This window comes from Sebastes umbrosus, chromosome 3 (genome assembly GCF_015220745.1).
Source record: "Sebastes umbrosus isolate fSebUmb1 chromosome 3, fSebUmb1.pri, whole genome shotgun sequence".
NCBI classification, from domain to species: Eukaryota; Metazoa; Chordata; class Actinopteri; order Perciformes; family Sebastidae; genus Sebastes; species Sebastes umbrosus.
In genome coordinates this window covers 19,465,882-19,481,137 of record NC_051271.1, presented here as the reverse complement: position 1 = coordinate 19,481,137, position 15,256 = coordinate 19,465,882, and positions in this window count along the sequence as shown.

The window sequence follows — 15,256 nt, the reverse complement described above, 5'->3', positions numbered from 1 at the left end:
ATCAGGTTGATCTTGAACCCAATTTGCCTCCCGATAATCACACAAGCGACCCAGATTCAGGCCGGTCTTAAATGATTATCTTGTCCGATAATCTCAACTCTGCAGACGTGCATGCAGGCCAGTCGTGACCACCCACAATTCAAATTGTACTTATTAAGCAGAATATTTACAACTTGTGCTATGAGAGTAACACCAGCTGTCTCACATGCAATAAATCCTTGATGTTATGTGTGAAAGACTGATAGTGTTTCCCCAAAGGGACATGCACCTCAATGTGTGCGTTGTTGTTAACAAACAAGGTTTCTTCATATCACATCATCTTCATCAGCCGATGTCCAGTCGTCATGGAATTGTAGATGTTCAAATTTCCATTTTTGTTCAGATGACACCTGTTAAAGATTATGTGTTATGACCAAGAGTTACTAAATAGACCCTGTTGTTAATTACATGTATATTATAAATTATAAGGAAAGTATGCCCAGTCTTCACCCATGTAAATATCCCATCAAATTTACTTAAGTCTGCAATAACAGATTTTTTTAATGGCCACTTTTAAGGCAACTCGGGGGCGGCAGAAGCAAGTTGTAAAAATGACATTGACACATCAGCACCATCGTCTGTATAGATGGATGGACGATGTGTCTCTACTTCCTCTTACTGTACAAAAGTGAAGCCAAAATACCCCGAATATGGGAGCTGCCACCTTGATATTTTGACGTTATTTGGAGCCAGAGTCTGCGCAGTAGTGATCGGGGGGGCTGGAGCCGTGGTATTGAGGTCCCGCCCACACACCCGCTTGAGCCAATCATGAGCCGAGCACGGCTGCAGTTTGCAAGCGTAAGCCACCTAGCTGCTACGTTAGCACCACGGTAGCTGTTTAGCTAGAAAGACACAACAATTTTAGTTCTTTCTTTTGTGCATATAATAAAATAAAACAAAAGACATATACAATAACATAAATAAATGCACAGGTGGTTTGAAAAATACCCCGAGAGCTTGTAAAAGGAACCCACATTGAAATTAAAAACAGCTGTATTAAAATTTCCAAACTGACTAAATGTTTTTAAAGTATCTAAAAGAAAGAAGAGAATACTATTTCCTAACAAGAAATGCTAGAGATAAAACGACAGGAAGGAAAAAAAAACCAACTAACCATAATATCTCTGTAACCATATTTATGATCAAATCGACACTTGTTCTATTACACAGACTGGTGACGGTTATGGAAAGTTAAAGTTACATCTCTCTCGTACAATTCCCGAGCCTCCGGCTGTGACTACTTCACTCAGAGCAGCTGCCAATCATGACGTCTCACCCCCTTTTCATACCATCAAATAAGAAACATGAACTATTGAACATACATCAGCGTGATAAGAACTACTGAAAATAACAGAAACTGTTTTTTGGAAAAATGTATTTGAAGTGTACTTTAACTTATTAGATTGGTCCATGTCCCATCCGCTAACCTGGGGGGGGGACAGGCTTTATGACCTGTACTGCAACTGGCCACCAGGGGGCGATTAAGATGTTTTGGATTCACTTTTGGGGAGCTGTGATGTCGTCCACTTCTATATACAATCTGTGATCAGCACCTTTTAAGCTGATGCAGTGAGCTTTTTAGCAAACAGTTGCTTATTTACACATCCAGCAGTTGTGGAGCAACGGTATTCATTTGAATCGTGTCTCTGGCCACAATATTCATTCTGTTCAACAGCTATTGACTAACTGTGTCTGCTGTCTGGTGCTGAGCAGGTAGTAAGCTGGGGGTTTTTAGAGCTTTTCCACCCAAAACAGTTGCGTGCTGCCACGGCAGAAAACGCTGCTATGATAGCACTTTTAAGGTGCCCTGTGGAGGTTTTTTTTTATAAAGAAAAAAAAAAATTGCTTACATTCAGTGTCTTTCACCAAGGTGCATTACGTATATCCTTGAAGTCCAACACACATGTTGAGCACATTTCCTTCCTCATCAAACATTTACGACATTTTTTGGAATATCATAAATCATGCATTGTGTACATTCATGTTTGCTTGCTAGCAGTCTTTTCCTTCCTTGCCTTTGTCGGCACATTATACGTTTCCTTTTGTGTTACTGCTGGCAACCGGTGGCAGGAATGTGTATCACATTCTCTCGCGTGCACAATACAGAAAAAAACCCACTCTTAAAAACCTCTCTCCATTGCGCTACTATTGGTCACAAACTTTACAGGATACCTTTAAAACACATATTAGTAAATATTAATGATTTTATTTTTGTTTAATGTTATGGCCAAATCAATCTATTGTCACATATTAATAACAGGCCAACAGGAAGAATTGAAAGCTTCTAAGATACAGTTGTTTCACAGTCTGTTTAACATTTGCGATTATGCAGATAGAATTTGCACTCAGGTCACCCCTTAAAATTAATTAGAAATTTCGAATTAGAATTAGAAAATTAATTCTTAAAAGATCAATAGAAAGTGACTCGAGGGAAGACCTCACAAGTTATAAGATGATCACAGCTGTTATCATTTAATGTGTGATGTTCTGTTTCGTTAATGTATGCTTGAGTATGACTTAAATGGGGCGGCTGTGGCTCAGAGGGTAGAGCGGGTTGTCCACCAATTAGAAGGTCCGGTCACATGTTGAAGTGTCCTTGAGCAAGACACTTAACCCCAAATTGCTCCTGAAGGCTGTGCCATCAGTGTGTGAATGAGTATTTAGATTAGAGGGCAAAGTTGGCACCTTGCATGGCAGCCTCTGCCATCGGTGTATGAATGTGTGTGTGTGAATGGGTGAATACTGACATGTAGTGTAAAGCGCTTTGAGTGGTTGGAAGACTAGAAAAGCGCTATGTAAATGCAATCCATTTACCATTTACCATTTAAATGACTGAGAGACAAAAACAGGTTTTGACTGACATTATGTGTCACTTTCTTGACATAACTTATGATTTACAGAGTCTGCTAGTGTGTGACAGGAGGAATAATGTGTTCTTACCTGTGAATAGATCGAATACGGCTGATGTAGGATTGTATCTACATGCAGCCGAGTTTAACCCATCTACTTTCTTTATACTGATTGTTCCATACAGTTCCTATAAGCACTCTTTATTATGACCACTGCCCACTCAAATTGTTTTATTTCCTTTGTCACTTTGCTATACAAACTATCTGTTATCCACCTGTGTTACCACAGAAAGTTGAGGCAGTTATCTCTGTGCCTCCTGAACATCCTAAAACCTTCATATGTTTTTGTGTGTCTGAAACAATGGCAAAGACAATAGTCAACAAAAGTTCTGATTTAGTTTCCACTGTCCTCTAGGGCTGTGTACTGGCAAGAATCTTGCAATACGATACGTATCACGAAACAGGGGTAACAATTCAATATATTGCGATACTCTAAGCAAGGTGATATATTGTTTTTAGGAAAACTGGTATAAAGAAACACCATATTGCTTATAAAAGACATTTCTATCTAAAGTTAGCTATAATGTCAACTAACATTAGCCACTAGCGATGCATGGGTCAGGGTTTTTTATTACCCGCACCCACCTGACCCGTTATGAGAGCCAATCCGCAATGCTTGACCCGCAAAAATATGCGTTAATCAACCAACCGAACCTGACCCGACCCACAAACCGCCAACTTTATGCATTATAGTAGCACAATAAATGTCAGGACTGAGGTCTGAGACAATGAGAGAAACAAGCGGACTCGAGCGTCTTGGCTCGCGGTGTGTGTTTGTGTATGTGTGTGTGCAACGTGACCTCACAGAAATACATGAACACTTGATAATACTTGACAGCAGATTATGTAGTGGTGGCACGGAATGTGTTAAAATGACGTGCCGCCACCACGGCAGGTGTGTATGTGTGTGTTTGACAGAGAGAGCGAGAGAGGGGGAAGAGAAGGTGGACTATTGCATGCAATGTTTCTGTAAGTTATTAATAACTTACTTGGAATTTTCCACAAAGCTCACCCGAACCCACCCGACCCGCAGGTCAACCCCGCATCACTATTAGTCACCATAAGCTACTGGACATACCAGACCAAGTAACTCTGTAACAGCAAGTCCCATGAATTTATGCAACTGATCAACATTGTGTTTTATTGCTGATTAATTCAACTTTTCTTTTATCAGAGGAAAAATGTTATTCATTAAAAACATTACATACTCAAAAAAAAAGGACAATGGAGAACGAGTGAAAATGTCCTGTTTCTCCTTTTGTATGTGGGAAGACGAGGGCGTTCAAAGTAGGCTGACGTCGGTTAGTCAGTGCCATCAAAAACAGCACCTAAAAATCTGGAAAGACAACTCAAGTGAAGATTGGAGTTGCTTTGTTTGATAAAGACTTTGGCATCAACCCTGTTGATTAAAGCTTTCTAAGCAGCCTTGAGACTGGTGGTGACGGATGGCGGATTAACTGTATATTGTGCATACAGTGTTGGGGAGCACGCTACAAGTTTAAAGTTACAGTGAAACTGAAGTTGGAGCGTCTTTAGCTTCAGTCATGTGACGTATTTACGAATGAAACAATCAGTGGTGGAATGTAACTAAGTACATTTACTCAAGTACAGTACTTATGTAAACATTTGAGATACTTGAAGTTGATTCTTTTCTTTTCATGCCACTTAGCTGTAGGCAACTCTTCATCTTAACGCATACCTCCCTCACCCGCATTGTTAGATCAGGAGGAGGAGGAGGACAAGGGTTGAATTAATAAATTAGACCTCAACCACATTCGTTGGAAATGTAAACAAAGTATTTGCCAGCTTAAATATGAATACATACCTCCTACAATAACATTGTTCTGCTAGCTACCCACTATGGTCAAGTGTGGTTTATTATGATGGCCGAGGCTTATGTAACCGTTCAAATGAGTCATCAAAAATACTTTGACATTTTACAGCGAGAGAGAGATTTTGTTAGAAAAATACTGATGGACAAGGACACATCATGTAAGATTTCCAGTAGTGAGAGATGGGAAGCACAATCGTGAAAATGAGATCGCTATCTTTTATTTTATCTTGTAGAGAAGCAGTCCGTCTGTCTTTGAGTTTACTCTGCGTACTATCTGTTTGCTACAGACGTCGGCCCGCTGTCCGTCTTTCTGTCAGTACGTCTACTCACCACACTCGTGTTTCTCCCTGTTTATGTTTTAATGAGTTAATTAGTGCTGGAACATCGTGATGACTGTTGTCAGGCAGCTTCAGGCTTTATTTGTAAACACCAGCCTGAGGACTCCACAAACCACAAGCACACATTCAAATGTACACTCGCACACATAAGCATCAAATTAACATTTAGAAAGAAAAATACCAACAAAAACAGGACAAGAGAGCATGGTACTGAGCCAAACTCTTCAAAGACAACTTCTGACAGAATTCTTCATGAGTCAGAATAAAACAGCAAGAAAATGAAGAAAAACAAGAAAACATTATTCTCTCTCTCTCTCTCTCTCTCTCTCTCTCTCTCTCTCTCTCTCTCTCTGTGTGTGTGTGTGTGTGTGTGTGTGTGTGTGTCAGCCCTGGCTCTTCTGTTCACAACGATGTCAACAGTAAATAGCAGAGAGATTATTCTTTCAATTTTCTGTGATCAACCACTTAATTATTGAAGCCATATGTTTGTGTACTTGTCTGTGTGTAGCCTATTTTTGTCTGAAGAAGCACTTAAGATTTGGTCTTCTTGGAGTGAACGCTTAGTGTGTGTGTGTGTGTGTGTGTGTGTGTGTGTGTGTGTGTGTGTGTGTTCCCAACTTATATGTTGTGACCAGCAATTTCATTTTTGAAAGACACATTAAATGGTTAAGAATTGACTGTCATTGGTTATCAAAAATAATATTACAGTGTAATTGCTAAATGATATGACTGAACTGTGATGAAACACACCAATGCTGGTGTTAATATTGACATTTTCTTACCAAATTTATACAAATCGGCATTTCATGGTTGAAAATCTACTGGTTTAAATCAGCCCTAATCTTGCAAAGCCAATTCTGAGACCGAGTCGACCGTTTGGGACTAATCTACGTCATGAAATTTCTATATAAAAAAGAATGTTTCTGTCCTCTAATTAGATTTCCCTTCTCGCCTCTCACCTGTTGTTTTCACTTTTTCCGTAACCACTGTGGAGCATTAATCACAGCACAAGCCTGTTCTCTCCTTTCTGTGGACTGGAAATGAAGCCATCAGCACATTACAAAATCAATTACGAATCAGTGTTAATGTCTGATTATCTGCTGATAGCAATGTGCTTTCCTACGCTGTGACCAGAGTGTGTGTGTATGAAGCATTTACTCTTTTAGCAGCTGGCTAGTCAGCTAGTTGCTGCTACGCTCCGCAACGCTCTGTATCCAGAGCTGGCGCCTAGTCTGAGCATTCTCCGCCCGGCGAAGTGGTTTCCCAGCGGCGGAGAGGCAGAGGGAGTCGCTATTTTCTAAGCTTTTGTAGTTAGCTGTGTCATTGTCTACGCTGCGCTGTAGCTTTCGTCATACGGAAGAAGGCGTGGTTTCATTTTTCAGCCCCTTGCCCACTTTGTTTTTCAACATTTTTCAAAATGATGCAGTGGGTGTACTTAAGGCCCTGACACACCAAGCAGCCGTCTGCCTAATTTTTTCCGTGTGTCCCGCACCGTCGGCTCAAGCCGATTCAGCATACTGAATTTGCGTTGGTGCCCGTCAGAGAGAGAAATCAATCTGATTGGCTGTTCAGCTTAAACGAATCAGTGCACCGAAGTGAGGAAAGCAATCATGGTGTGAAAATGGTCGGCAAACGCCGCTTTGTTTCATGTACGTATCATAACAACGAGTTGTAAATCCGCAGTCCTCGGTCTTCCGGTTTCCCTTTTTGAATGATGAATACAGACGACTACCGCCTGCTGGTATACGTATGTGGTAGTTGGCAGTAGTCTTTGCAGTGTGTTCGAGTGCAACTTTTTGGCCAAGACAAAGGCGACGTGAGGCGACGCAGCTGGTGGCCTTCGTCGCCGCTAGTTCTTTGATGTTGGCTTGGTGTGTCGGGGCCTTTAGGCTCAGACCTGAGGTGAAGTTAAACTTTAAAAAGCAGCTTGTTAGGGCGCCCTGATAGCTCACCAGCTAGGGCACATACTATCGAGACGGCCCGGGTTCGAGTCTGGCCCAGGGTCCTCTGCTGCATATCATCCCCTCTCTCTCTCTCCTGCCTTTCCTGTCTGTCTGTCTCTCTCTACCAAATAAAACAGAAATGCCAAAAAAATTATCATAAAAAAGGCAACTTGTTAACAATGAAACCAAATGCCATCAAACACTATAAAAAGATGAACAGACACCACAGGAATAAAATGAATAATGAAATTATTAAAGCCAAATTCAACCTTGAAAATGAACCTTGAGGCACACTACCCACACACAGAGGAACCAGAAAAATAGAAGCACATTTGGTGCAGATGCATGAAACTCACAACTTGGATTTACGACTAAACTTCTAGGACAAGGCTGGGTCACATGCAAAAGTCTTATTTCAACTCCCACTGATAGCCAGAAATAGATGTAGAAATACTCTTAATACAATGTTGTTGAGAAGAACGACAAATTAGAAGAGCATGAACTCCAACAGCACCAGAACAGCTTATATATATATATTTTATATTTATAAAATATTTATAGAGTTCATATTGAAACTTTACAAAGTGCTTCACAAGTCAGGATCAAGTTAATTGATCATTAACTCAGGGAGATGAGATGATGGCTTGAATGTTAATAAAACTGATGAAATTCATCACTCGTAAATAATTCAAAATCAAGTTTATAAATGCGCCTTTGATTGACACTTTTCCGAGCGCAGCGTGGCCTGCAAAAATAATAACACAATCAGTGAAATTTGCAAACAACCTTAAAACAATGTTCACCTTTAATTTGATCTCCTCCTTACCATATCACCTGCAGCTATCTCGAGAAAACGTAGTGTGTATAACTGAAGTATGTGTGAGGTGCGCACATTCTCACCACACATTCTCCTTTCACAGATACCAGTTTGTGTGGGGAATGGCATATGCATGTATCGGTACATATCATTTATACAACTGGCCCCAGGCAATGTATTTTAAGGCACCAGTCTTTCAAAATAGTAATAAGAGATTTAGTTTGATCCCACTCTTCTATGTGTCCATTTAATATAAAGCTACACCCAGCAGACAGTTAGCTTAGTTAGCATAAAGGCAGTCTTTTTGTATATTCCATACCCCCAAAAAACCCAAAGTGAAAATATTCTGTTGCTGCCAGCTGTCAATCTTAAGGCTAAGCTAAACTAACCATCTCCTGGCTCCAGCTTTCTTGTTTAATGGACAGTCAAGAGAGTGATATCGGCATTCTCATCTAATTCTTGGCAAGAAAGAGAATATGTGTCAAAATGTTGAACTGTTCCTTTAAAATGTTTAGAGCTGCAATGATTTATCGAGTAGTTGTCAACTATTAGATTAATGGCCGACAATTAATTGGTTAGAGTATTTTTTTTTTTAAGTCAAAATCTCTCTGATTCCAGCTTCTTAAATGTGAATATTTTCTGGTTTCTTTACTCCTCTATGACAGAAAACTGAAAATCTTTGAGTTGAGGACAAAACAAGACATTTGAAGACATCATCTTGGGCTTTGGGAAACACTGATCGACATTTTTCACTATTTTCTGGCATTTTTTAGAACAAATAACTAGTCGATTAATTGAAAAAATAATCGACAGATTAATCGATAATGAAAATAATCGTTAGTTGCGGCCTTAAAAATGTCCAATTCTTTTTGAGACTACTACTTCCTGTGTTGACAAATTTCTGTCGTACGTTTTGCGCCTCTACATTGTGTTGGTGTTGTTTTTGGCCGCATTATTTCTAAAATTGTTTCTCATAGTTTGTTCATCTTATTTTCTTAGATTTGTACGTGATTATGTTCAGAGACCTTGTACTTTATATTTGACAGGTGAACAAGGTAATGAATATCATGATAGCTTGGTTTGTCCTACTGTTGATGAAGACAGAAATGTGTTACTTGCTCTTTTCAATGTTCTTGAAAAATTGAAATTCCTGCAGAGCTTCCAAAGTCTTCTGGAAAACCTGAAACCAGAAGAGTTGAGGCTGTTACAGCAGCAGATTAATGACCATGTAGTGTGCTATAGGATGGATTACCATGTAAAATGTGATCATGCTATTCTCGCATGATCTCGTGATATATATATATATCGCGATAATCCAGCTGCCGTGCAAGGTTAGGAGTATACCAGCCTCTTTCCCATTGCCGTTTGCCAGATTGTCTTTTGTGCCGCTGTAGCCACAGTGTTCAAGCCTCTGACTTTGCTTCCCTGCCTGCTCATTATCTCTGCCTGTTTTTGTTCTTGCATGCTCCATTTTTGATGCTTTTTGCTGACCGTGAACAAAGACTCACTCAGTTAACCTTCACCTGCTCTGTCTCTGAGGCCTGCTTTTGAGTCCAAACATCAACTACCAGAAATGTTACACGAGTGTTCATCCAGAAATACAGTAGCTTTCATCATGGGATCATTCAAGTTTCAGATGTATGACATGCAAAGACCAAACAGAATCTTAGCTAAAAGTTTACTAAATTAAAAATGTGGAACAATCAGAAACAGATAGGGGGATTTTGCACACTACAATAAACTATACGCAAGTATTTATCGTTTCTGTCTCGTCTCCTGTCTCTCTGCTCAAACCCCCCCGCCCCATAAGATTAACACTCTTGTTCTTTAAACGCACTCTACACTGAAACACTGACACTTCACCGAAACACAGATGGTGACCTTTTCTCCAACAAGCTGGTATTTCACTGATGAAAACACTCGTGTTATGTCACCCTCTCACTTCTAATCACAGTAAAGACCGCCTTCTCAATCTTTATTAGGCTTCTATTGTTGTTTCCCTCATTGAAAGTTAGATTTCTGTTAAGTAGACCTTTCAGCGTCCCAAACAAATCACTGAAAAGGTGAATTGTTGGTCATTTGACTGCTGTATTGACACACATGGTGGACTGTCGATCATAGGTTGTTAAAGGGGCAGAGCATATCTATGATTAAGGGATTACCTCCACACGAGGGGGGTAAATTAATTGTTATATTAATAAGGCAATAAAAAAATTATCTTTAGAATAATCAATAAATTAGTCGTTGACTAATCAAAAGAAATATTGTTAGATTAATTGATAATAAATTGTTAGGGGCAACCCTATATATTAATGCTGTGAATTTCAAATTTAGCACCCTTAATGTGCCACTGAGAGATTCGTTAACTGAGCTCTTTGTAAGGAATCACAGTCTCTGCACAGTCTCTGCTGCAGCATCACACACATACAGTAGCAGCATGTGTGCGTTTATTCTTCGTCTTGTTGTTGTAGTCTTTTTATGCTCTGCTGCTCCATCCTCGGTGTCTGTTTCCAGCGTCTGAGTACTTCGGTTTGACAGACATCATGAAACCGTGTTTAGCAATTTATATGCAAAGCAGAGAGAAGAAGAAAACATCTACTGGAATGATACACAGTTAACAGGGAGAGATGTAATTGGACAGAAGGTTGCTGGTTGTGCATGTGTGAGATTGCTTTGGAGACAGAAAAAAGCGTACGAGCACGTATACGCACATGTACAAGTTAGACATCTACAAAGACAAGAGACCTTGTGAGAGCTCTTTAGCAGAGGTCGAAGGTAAAGATGATGCTCAGAGAAGTCTATTCATCAGACCTGAGCGGGGGCTCTGCAATCCTTGTCTTCCCCTGCAGGCTGTTGAGAGCGGAGGAGGAGGAGGATTCGTCTGATGAGGTTTAGTACAGAAACTGAAGAGTGTGTGGTTTTCTGTCGCTGCAAGTTTGTGCGTTAGATGTATGTACAGGAATTAAAGGCCCATTAATGTTTGTACATGGGTCCTATCTGCATATACGCATGCATTAGTGTGTGTTTATGTATGTGTGTGAGATGTGTTGGTGTACACTACAGTGTTAACGGCTGACCTTGTTCAGTGACAAGGTCGTACCACCATAGAAATTTCCATAAAACCATTCACTTAATTTGTTTCTGCTGGCTTATCTGAATATTTTCCCTCCACAGAAGGATATTTCAGCCATTATGTAGTAGTCATCCAAAGGTCATGGGATCACGGGCAAACACTGAGTATGAGTATGATAGAAAATAATATGCTGTAAGCAACCCAGAGAGCATCTGGTGATATAACTTTTGGTCTTTGCTGTTTAGAGGAAGTTGTTGAAAAGTACATGGTTGGACCCATTAACTGCAATAGTGGCAAGGGGTAATTTGCTGTGTTTGGTGATCCTATAAACACTCCGGCGGTCGGAGTTCAGGTTACGTGAGCTCCTCTTGATGGCCGCCACCAGACACTTTTTCCTTAGCGATTCCTCAATAGGTTTAAAATTAACATAAAACTGGAGACTTGGATTTTGGTCTTGTTATTAGTACAACCAGTCACACAGCAGCTCTTTGTATGTCTTCCACGGCCGCTTGTAGTTGTGAGGAATACCGGAGTGAGCTTTCCTCTGCCATAGTCGCGTAACATTACAGCAATTTAGAGCTGTAACGAAGTCTTGCATCACTTTTCATTTTTAAGGCATAGTCGCTAAATATATATAAATAATTCCTTAGAGTGCGGGTAGATCACCCTGTTGTTGATCTGTTCATTTTTATCTATCTGCTTTGCTAGCGCTGTGTGACTAGAATGGTTTTGCCCACCAGGCCTGGATCCATAATCTCCTTCTGTTTTTAGCAAAGACGTGTGATCCCCTCTGAATATTAAACATTGTTTCTGCAGTTTGTGCAGTTTAGGATGAAATGGCTTTGGAGATCGGCTCTGCTAGACATGCCGTGCTTTCTGCCCCATAGCTGCGTGCACATTTCTGTGATGACGTTGCACAGAAACCCGTCCATTGACGCATGTTTACCCAGTTGGAAAATAAACCGAGCAAATAAGAGCTCAGAATTTGGGCCTCACAGGGCTCGAGATTATGGATTGCCAGGTTGTCATTGCCAACCATTTTGAGAAATTGGCAACCAATTCTTGAGATCAAAGTGAACCTAACCATATCATGACTACCGTTTTTTTAACAGCTTATCTATAGATCATATTTTGCAGTATACAAACCTGATTCAGACCATAAATCACAAAAGAACAGCAGTGCTGTTTACAGCCGTGGCATCACATTGAGAGGCCGTTCATATTGCTCGTTCAAGTGATGTCATTTCATCATGTTAAAAAGTTGGTGAAGCAGTTAGGGAGCATCGGCTTCATGCTTCAACAGCACTCAAACATTTTTATCTCCAAAATCCACCCCAAGACGAGACAATTATTGTTCTCCATTATATTATGACCCCTCCTCAAGGCCAACTGGTTCTCTGCAGTAGTAGCACAATGGTTCACATTTTTTTGGGCTGGTTACCCTCTTCATATTAAGTGTCTCCTTGCAAAAGCTCATCACATGAATGTGTCTACAAATTGAGAGCACTTCAACCAAAGAGCTTTTTTCTCTTTTTAAAACTCAGATTGCCTCATGTGACTGTCTGACTTCAACTATTTTCATTTCTACATTTAAATGTCATCTAAATCTGAGTAGCGGATACTTTTTTTCTTCTCTCCTGTCGCATTAATCGCCTCACGACACCTCAGATACATCTTGTGACGTGACCCCAGTTTGGAACCAGTTTGTTCACACAAACAATGAACAACAAAACAAAACATGGAGACAAAGTCAGTTTCCTTTCGTTAGTAATCCTCTGATTTAAAACACACAAAGCAAACTGTCAAACGCGGCTTCCATCTATCCTTCTAGTCTTGTCTGATCTGGTTTTACTAAACATATCAGATTTGAGCTCCAATCTTACCAACCCTGAGAGAGAGACAGGAAAACAGAAGAGAGACAGAATCACACAGACGCACACTTGTACCGAAAGACCAGCGGAGAGTGAAGTAAAGGAGGCTCTGGATTGGGGCTTAAGAGCTCTCATACATCATCTCATTACCTCCACACACGCTGTGTGAGTGTGTGTGTTTTCTCACATTTCTCCTCGTGTGTTTCCTCATTTGTTTCTGCGTGTTGTCTGATGTTTGCGTACGTGCAAGAATTTGCATGTTTGTGCATCTCACGCGTGAGTAGCCAGGAGACAGATGCTATTATTTGCATGTAAATGTTTCCTCTGCCGAATTCAGGGCTGCCATCCATCACCAAAGATTTCTACTGTCCTCGAACGGACAAACACCGGTCTTAACTCCTGCGTGCTGCTGAGCTGCCTAACACCAGTTTACACACCAGTGGATTGGTATCAGAATGAATGGTATCAGAGTCTCCGATTATGTCTGCTGTGTCAACGTGGAACACTGAGCAGAAAAGTAGACTGGATGAATGATGGGGGGCACAGTTGCAGTTCAATCAAGAACACTGAAGACGCTGGTCGATAACATAATATCAGAGGAACAGCTGAGTGCACGAAGGTTGACCAGCAGAGTCTGCTTCAGGGAGGACATTTGGCAAACTGCCCGACAGTTCTGAGATGAATTTTGAGGATGGAGTAGCAGAGCAGCTGTGGTTTAGAGTTACACGTCTATGATGATTAAAACTCTGTTTCCCTGATTTGATTTTTATATGTCTTGACTATAAACAGACAACAAATTATCAAAAAAACACGCAGTGCTAATTTGCAAAAGCAAAAAAGGTTTTGAGAAAAATTGCCACCCAAATATTTGTTTTTTTGTCAACGTGATTCAGAAACACATTGTGATCTTGGTTAAATGGTGAAAAAGTCAACAGGGACTTGAAACACAAGACTGGATGTGAACCACAATCTTTCCAAACTTTAACAGAGACTCAGGATGTCAATGTCCTGATCTTTGTACACTCACCCTCCATTCAAACAACCTCCTTACAACTTGCGTGCGGTACAAACATCTAGCACTTCCTTCTTTGATTTGGAGCTTCATCAACACACACATAGTCATAGACAAATATGTCGATTTTTACCTTGCACGGCATCCAACGAAAATCCATCTTGTCAGGCTTCAAGTAATGCGTTTGTGTCCGGCAAGTAAGGCTGCACGATTATGGCCAAAATGATAATCACGATTATTTTTGATCAATATTCAAATCGCAAATATTAATCATGATTATTTATAGATTAGGGACAAAATATTTGTATTGCAATTTCGCGTTTAAATCAACAGAGCGCTGCGTTCATTTCCATGTTGTGCTTCAGTCCAACCGTCAAAAACTCAAAATCAAATGTTATCCTTTTACTCTGTTATTGTCATCTATAGTGGTTATTTGCATAAAAATGCACAATTCAAATGATTAGGAAATAAATAATTGCATTTTGATTTGAATATTTGCTTTGATTAAAAAATATTGGCATTTGTAGTTTTAATTATATATTATAATTTGCTTAGAGCTTAGTGTTACGAGGTTGAACAAGTCATATCTCTCTCTAATATCTATTTTATATTGTTGTGAAAACATCTCTTTCAAACAACTAGATTTATTCGAGTTTCTCGCCAAAAACGCCATTTTATAAGATCACATTTTAACGCATCATGATAGCATTATAATTTACCATCGCCCAATACTCATTTGTATTGAGTACAGATTGAACTCACCATAATGTATCTCAATGGATCCTTCGTTAATTGGGCTGCTCAGTGCCGTGCTGTCGGCAGACGAGCCGGTCACTGTGAATACTCTGAGCAACATCATGGGAATGAATTACAATATAATGAGTGTCTAATTAAGTTAGTTGTTCCAAATGTTTTTAAGGTTGTTCCTCCACAGCTTATTTCGGCCTGGCAGTTTTGAGAAATTGCAGCTTTATGTCTTCTTCACTCACGCTAAAGAACTTCCACACCGACGACATGCATTTTAAATGTCAATATCGCAGTCGATCATGTTCATTTTGGGAATCCCAGATCATGATTGCGATTAATATTCGATGAATTGTGCAGCCCTACCGGCAAGCCAGAACACTGACTAATCGTCATCCTGTGAAGACCTACTGGCAGCTACAGGCGTGGCTCAGGTGTGTGATATGACACAGAGAGGCGACTGTTCGTTCTTAACAATACTCCTGAAGAGGTTAGCGTAGATGCTGTAATAGCATCAGTTATATCAGAACTGGAGAGAGTTTCTTCATTGAAAGAAGAGCAAAGAACGCCACTGAAGGCTTTTCCCGATGGAAAAGATGTTTTCGCTCTTCTCCTGACTGGCATCAGCAAGAGTTTGATTGACAGATGGTTCATTCAATCACCTGCCCAGTATTTT